General features: G+C 39.6%; 1 long non-coding RNA gene across 1 annotated transcript; it reads right to left on the reverse strand.

Moving 5' to 3' along the window:
* Positions 1–1,918: 1,918 nt before the first annotated feature.
* On the reverse strand, positions 1,919–3,075 carry LOC308310917. The gene is made up of 3 exons (XR_013963568.1): positions 3,018–3,075; positions 2,632–2,746; positions 1,919–2,311 (listed from the first exon to the last, which is right to left on the reverse strand). It is a non-coding gene; the product is annotated as an uncharacterized lncRNA (long non-coding RNA).
* Positions 3,076–8,155: the final 5,080 nt, after the last annotated feature.

Raw genomic sequence — 8,155 nt, forward strand, 5'->3', positions numbered from 1 at the left:
ACACATTGAACATTGAATGTACTGATGTAATTATATATTTTCTTGTATTAAACAGGTCTTTATACTTTTGTAATGTGCTTGCTTTGGTTTTACTTTATCCCTCCACATTGTTTTCCTTGTATGCACATGTATGTTTTTGTGCATCACACACGCACACACACGGTCCCCGGTTCAACTCCTGGCTGCGTGTCGATTTTGTCGAAGTGTCCTTGAGCAATTCACTGAACCCCTATAGCCATTATGACTGGCCCACCAATGAAAATCTAAAAGAAAGAAGAAAAAAAATCTGGAAAATGAAATAAAAATAAATAAATCTGAATGAAGTTATCTTTAATTACATTATTATAAGTAATACTATTAGAGTTGTACTATTACTCGAACGAAAATAAAAGCTTGGGGGGGGGGAGATGCAATGCAAATGAAAGACATATACTGTGTATCCCTATTCCCTGACATAATTTTATAGCTAAACGGACAGAATTCTATTTTATTTGAATGATGAAACCCAGCTGCCATTAATAGTTGGAAATGGAAATGGAAATTGCGGAAATTGTAATTGCGGAAATTGTGGAAATGGTGGAAATGGAAATTGCGGGAATTGCGGAAATGCGGAAATGGTAATTGCGGAAATGGTGGAAATGGAAATTGCGGAAATGCGGAAATTGCAGAAATGGTAATTGCGGAAATTGCGGAAATGGTGGAAATGGAAATTGAGGAAATGGAAATTGCGGAAATTGCGGAAATTGAAATTGCGGAAATGGTAATTGCGGAAATTGCGGAAATTGCTCTTCACTTATAGCTATCTATTTTCAGGTAGATTGTTTTATTTTACTCAGTCAGCCATATCACTCATTTTTTTTCATGAAAAAGGTCATAGCTGGGTAATCTATTTTCAGGCAAATTGTGTTTATTGTATTTTATTTTACTCAGCCATAACAATTTATTTTCTGTTAACCAACTTGCTGGCTGGCAGGCAGGCAGACAGCTACTCATAGACAGGCAGACAGACAGACAGCTACTCATGGAGAATTGGACAGGCAGGCAGTCAGACAGCTACTCATAGACAGGCAGACAGACAGCTACTCATGGAGAATTGGACAGGCAGGCAGACAGCTACTCATGGACAATTGGACAGGCAGGAAGGCAGACAGCTACTCATAGACAGGCAGACAGACATGCTACTCATGGACAATTGGACAGGCAGGCAGACAGCTACTCATGGACAATTGGACAGGCAGGAAGGCAGACAGCTACTCATAGACAGACAGACAGCTACTCATGGACAATTGGACAGGCAGGAAGGCAGACAGCTACACCGCAAAAAGTCTGGTGTTGAATTGACTCTCTCAGAGTCAATTTTAACTCTTTTTCAGACTCTATATAGGTCCACACTGTCTAGAGTTAAATGAACACTTTGGAAATAGTTCAACATTTAACACTAGACCAAGAGTTCCTTCTTCTTGAAGTAATTGGACAAATAACACTTTTCAAAACATTTATTGTCGTTCATGCCAACATTATAAACACCATTTAAGCACTTGAAGCATCACTTTATGATCTATTATCCTTCTATTAGGATAATAGGACAATATAATGAGGTCTGAAGCTAAACACAAGATTATAAAAATAAAATATATAACTAAATCACTGGCTAAGATGCATCATATGGCCATTGAGCATCACAGGGAAACCTAATTTTCCCCTCAGTGGTGAGAATGGGGTTAACAATGAAAATCTCTCTTGTCAAAAGAGGTGCATGAGCATCATGCATTCAGAGTATCAAGAAGTGAGGCAAGGTGTATAATGAAACTGTCTGAGCTGAAATGTTCTACACCATTTGATGTTCGGAGCTACAGTGTTTCAGATGAAGGTTTGTATATTATATAACTTCATTCATAATGTTTGAATGATGCTCAAACTTCTCTGTAAATAGCTTGCATGACAAAAATAAATGTGGTCTTTTCTCAACACTATGAACAATGTAAAAGTGCTTCCAAAAAGTCCTGGGATGCAATACTGTACTCTGTCGTCATTGAAGTCGGACACATGACATGTCCCTGGGAAAAAGACCACCCGGGGCCCCGGCACCCATTACATTGAAAACCTATTTAAATCACTGAAGACACATTAAACACAAAATGTGCTTTGAAAGTTCAAATGTTCAGAGTGAACGGTTTGCCTGGCATGGGATGAGGTGCTGATCCATGACGATGTAGAAGCTGTCGATCTTGCTCTTCTAACGCCCAACAGCAAGGAGGTACTGCCGTGGATTCTCCTGGTTGCGTAGATGCTCTTCCAAACTGCAGCATAACTAGGGTTGAGATAAGGAAACATTAGACAAGAACTAACGTGCAGCTTTGAAGATCTTTCCACTCTCTCTAATCTCTATAGTAGGCTACATCGCACTCTGCAAGTTGACATACTACCAATATGCTAGACAGTAGACACACTGAAACACTGATGATAGAGCGTAACAGGGCTGTTATAAAACAAGAATGAAACAGTGAAGCAGTGAAGTCTAGGAAAAGCAGCATTTCTCAGAAGAGAAGAGGAATTACTTTTACATTAATGAAAATCACATCCCTGAAGACTGACATTATTTACTTTTTTAAATCTCTATAACATCATTACCTTAAAGACTCAACTGCATCACAGGGATTGACCTTTGGAGACTTCGGGTCCCAAGGTGATGGTGGAAGAAGATGCAGCAGCATCATCACCAGGGAGGCCATTTCTGGGCCGTAGGCTAAGGACAGTCACAACAGAGAGAACAGGGAGTCATTTAGTTGAGGAAGAGTTCATGCTTTCACATCACACCTAGCTGACAAGCAAGATTACACAAAATACCAAACCTATTTTATTTTCATGATTGAAGCGTATTGCATGGTAAATGGTGCATTTATATAGTGCCTTTGTCCAAGGTGCTTTTATTACATTCACCCATAGCCAAATTAATCATATAGTGATGGAATCTGTAACTGCAATTATTGCAAATAAGATAAAAGAATACAACTCACTTGCTGCAGCATCAGGATCACTTCCTGGGAGACCTGTGTTGCTGTGGGCATCATAGAAGTGTTCCTGAAAATTAATAAATAGGTGTTGTCATACTTGGCTCATAAGAAATCTCAGAACTTAAACTGTCAATGTCATGCACACAGCTTTATGTTACATCATGCAAGAAGGACATGATAGTGTCATGCAAATGACTATTATAGCCTGTATGTGGTCCAGCTAAAATTAACCTAGAACATGTTCCCTTACTAAACCCATCCCCACTAGGACTAGGAGTTCAAATTTGATGTGCCATGATATGCGTAATGTTACCTTCCTTCATGGAACTGCAGAAAATCAAGCAGTCCTTCAACTTTATCTAATAACTAATTTCACATATTTCTGCATTTGTCTGTACCTGGACCAGCATTTTTAATCAGACCTGCAATAAAATAAATATTAAATGAACACAACTACAAATGAAGCTTAGAAGTATATGCAGTAGTTATAGTAGGCTACCAAAATCTTTTATTTTCTTCCTTGTGCGTCGTAATTTTATCTACTGGCCCCTGGCCCCTTGCCATTTTTGTAATGTGGCCCACAGGTAAATCTATTTGAGTATCCCTGGTCTATGGTGTGGTATACAATAATGCCCATACTTTTTTTTCGCAATGTTTTCAGCAGATCAGACCTCTCATTCTGTGGACCTTAATGACCAAGTTGTAGCCCCTAGAGGGAGGCAGAGGTTAAGTGGCAAGGGTATTTAAAGCCTTTCTGAGCAGGCAGGTAGCAGGTCGGAAAGCTGTGGGCCTCGCAACACTGCTGGGAGCGTGGTGTTGAGAAGGGGGCCTGTCTCTCGGTAAGCCTATATATGCTCGTTTTGTATGTATCCTCGTTTTTATGGGCTTTCTATGATTCTAAAGTGAGAGTATGTTTTTTTATATTGTCAGGTCTACTTGTTGCTGTACGCTGTAGACAGTATTCAAGGTTTTCTGCCCAAGAGTTGTTTGGGGTGTGGTCACCAATTGTATAGTGTACTGTAGGCAGTTAACTTGGAGAAATGGGAGTACTATAATATGATCAGGTAAAGCTGAACCCAGAAATAAGTTGTTTGATATTTTCTGTCATGCAAGATGTTGTGTCACTTTGTCTCTAACCTGCATGGTTTGTCACTGTTTAACAGCTACAGGTGGAGACAGGGGGGCTTGTTATTTCCCTGTGACCATTGAGAGATGTGTTTGACTTAAGAGCTGTAATTTGGTATGGGGATCCTTTTATTGGTTTGCATATTTGACAGTTTGTCGTTATATATTATATTGTGTGTATGTATTAATTAGTGACATTTGTGCATGACCTGTGTGTGTGTGGATATATTGGGCCTAGATGATATGGTGATATACAATTATACATGTAGTATTTAATTGTTTTCACTACCCTCAGTCGCTCCTCAATACACCGCCTCCAGTTAGTGCAGAATGCAGCTGCCAGACTTTTAACAAACAAATGTTTAGGTCTCATATCACCCCTGTGCTTTACATTGGCTTCCAATTGACTGCAGAATAGTTTAAAAAAAAGTATTAATAACTTTTAAAGCTCTCCATGGGATGTCTCCTATGTACATAACTGAACTACTATCCCCCAAAGCAAATGTGAGAACACTTAGGTTTTCAGGTAAAGACTTTCTTAAAGTTCCTAAAACAAGATTAAGAACTAAAGGCGATAGAGCTTTTGCGGTTGTAGCCCCTACCCTATGGAATGAATTACCCCTTTCCCTAGCCCCTCTCGGATCCCCCCGGTTGAGCTCTTTTCATCGCTACCCGTGGGGTCCCTGTTCATCAGTTGAAATCCTTGTGGAAATTAGGAAAATTCGCAGTGGCTTCCGTTGTCTCCTATAGCTCCTATATGCTCCTTTTGGACATTCTGACCCGCCTCAGGTAATCGTAGCAAAGACGTTTCTGAAGTTATTTATGTCTGTGTACCATAATTTCCATAAGGATTTCAAGTGATGAACAGGGACCCAAAGGGTAGCAATGAAAAGAGCTCAACCAGGGGGGTCCGAGAGGGGCTACCCTTTCCCTAAGGAGGGCAGAATATGTCGATACGTTCAAAAAGCTGCTAAAACCCCATTTGTTTTGCAAGCACTTTGGTTTGTAATACTGTCTATCTATGTACTGTACTGCACGTTTATATATTTTATCACTACTCTAATGTACTGCATTGTGTTGTCGTTTTATTGTTGATCTATGTGATTTTATTTATTGTACAGCACCTTGTGACATTTGTTTGAAAGGCGCTTTATAAATAAAATTGACCTTACCTTACCTTGTTTTGCTATTGCTTAAAGGTCCATACCATTATCCATTATGCATATCAATGAACTTTGTTGGTCATTGCCTTTAGGTCCATTGAACAAATGGCCCCTATAAAGGACTGTTGTTCCTTTCCCTTCCATTTTAGATTTGATTTGTTTTTTTTGTTAAATAACCATTCTCCCTATTTTCAGTGATACCTCAAACACTTAACAATTTTGATATGCAAATAAATGTTTTTTGTAACCCGCTTTTTTTTAATAAATAAAAAAATTGTTAATTTTGTACTACAATCTTGGGTCGTGTCTCAACTAATTGGTAGCAGCATCACAAAGTGAATAGAGAGAACGCAAATAAAAATTATGGCAGGTTTATCCTTAAAGGACCACTTTTCAACCTACCTATCTTTATATAATAGGTCTTCACTAATCACAATGAGAAAAAATTCTACTCCGTCTGTCTCATAGGAGGGCTGTGGGCAGTTTAGAAAACGTCCTCCAGTGACATGATCATTAGGCAAATTTTTCTTTTTTTTTTGGACTGGGGTACTAGGTTTGACGCCCTGAGAAGGGCGTCAAACCTTCATTGGCTGTTGATTTTGTTAAATTTAGGTTAGATGATTAAAAACACATGTGACACACACGCACGCTATGGCGGCCCTGCAAATATTACAGGCCCAGGGGCCCTCGTGGACGTTAATCCGTCCCTGACTGGAGGACTGTTTCTGAACCGCCCTCCTATGAGACACAGACCTAGTAGAATTGGATTGCGCCATTTGGCAGAATAGAGGCCGCGTGTGAGCAGAATGTTACTTTAAAGGGTAAAGAGGGATGGAGGCATGGGGCTCCCCGATTTTCGTCGTTACTATTGGGCTGCTAACATCCGCTGTCTTGCCTTTTGGAATCATTTCTACCTTAAGCCTAATTGCCCAGAATGGACATCTCTGGAGCTAAAGTCATGTAGGGATTGTAACTGCCCCCTGGGCTTGGTATGGATTTGATAGTGAGACAGTAGAGTTTCATTACAGATGCTCTTTATTTTTGGTGTGGCACCATGAAAACTAGAAAAAGCATAAAACACAAAGAATATGCATCAACATAAAATAATAAGCCAATATAAGCAAAACAACTTGACAATAAGCAAAGATATACTTATTAAAACAATGCAAGTAAGCTTAGCTATGTGAGGACCAAACACTAAACAGCATAGACAAATTAAAATCAGCCTTTGAAAACGAAAAAGTCTTTCAGGTATAGCCATGTGTTGCAGTGACATGACAATAGTGTTTACATTGATTAGGGCAATAAAAAACGCTCTTCTTTTAACTAAACAAACACACAACTCTTGGCACTATGAAATGTTCTTATACAGACCTCATTCCGCCTTCCAAGGGGTGTTAAAAAGGGAAACGCCATCTTGTATTTTTAGAACTCCCGCGAGATTCCCACAATGATACTATACGTGGGCGAATACACAGCAAATAGATGGGCCAACTGTGCCACCTACTGGATCTTTTGTAAACCACACACACTAAGTTCTCAAAGTGTATATAGAGGGAAAACAACCTGTACAGAGCCGAAGAGTTATGATGATCGTCATGGGGGCTCCCCGCAGCCCCGCCTCCCCGACTGATGTCCGACTAGCTCCCAGGCTATCTAGATTCCGTCTATCGCGATTCGCTGTAATGGCAGCTCTGCCAACAGAAAGAAAAGTACTTTATTATTTGTTTATTGAACCCTGCGCTCGTCTGTTTTTTGAGACCTTTATTTAGTTTATGTCTGGAGCCTGTTCTTGTTTTGTTTGCCCCGTTTATTTTGAAACCATTACACTCACACGACACAAACTCCTACCATAATATCAACCTGTGACAGTGTGACCCCACCCTGTCACTGTTTGCTGCTAGTGTACATGCCTTTCAGTAAGCGCGCACTGTTAGGACATGCAAAGACTACTAAGAAGCAGCAAACTGAACACACACACACACACACACACACACACACACACACACACTGCTCTCTAGATTCCTGTCTCTTTAAGCAGCTGAACTCTATATTGGGCCAAACCAACTCCCCTTCCAGGGAGGGGGAGGATTGCCTGTCACAGAAGGACATCAAAGGATTAAAGGACTTTTGGGAAACCTAAAAAGACTTTAAAATAGAGCTACAAGCTCAACTGAAATGTGAATATGAATATAATGTATATGAATGTGTTTTGTGCCAAGCCAGGCAGAGTTGACATGTTGTGGATCATGTTGACCCCTATTCAGTTGGTCCAGTCTAGTGGGAGGGGCCATGGGGGGTATAAAGCTCAGAGACTGAATATCCAAGTCAGTCTGTCTGCACACTCTGCTGCTGTTGGTCGGGGAAGGAGCTGTCTCTGAGGAGGTGATGTTATTTTGTTATTATTTAATACCATGGTTTACATAGATCTATTACTGTGATGTTTATTATGATATATATATATATATATATATATATATATATATAATGTTTTATATAGATTATAATTATTTAATGTACATTTGAAAAGGCTGGATTTATAAATACTTATGCTTATATCGTATGATAATGATTTATTTGGAAATGAGTTTGATTTATGTGGTTATATATGATATGCAGTACTTTGTTTTGAATATATCTTTTTATTTCTATTTTGCAGACGTTTGGTCTCCTTTGTTGTTATCACTTGTCTGTCACTTGGGGTTAATAAATCTTGCTTAAACTCTGCCCAACTGCGTAGCCGTGCCATCCGTTTGTTCATACTACCCTAGCCTCAGAGAGGGGTGTGACATGCAGTCATCATCAATCACCATCGACAAGCGGCTACAAGTGAGTAAACTACAAGACGCCCAA

Source organism: Protomyctophum bolini (genome assembly GCF_963924005.1).
Source record: "Protomyctophum bolini genome assembly, chromosome: 23".
NCBI lineage: Eukaryota > Metazoa > Chordata > Actinopteri > Myctophiformes > Myctophidae > Protomyctophum > Protomyctophum bolini.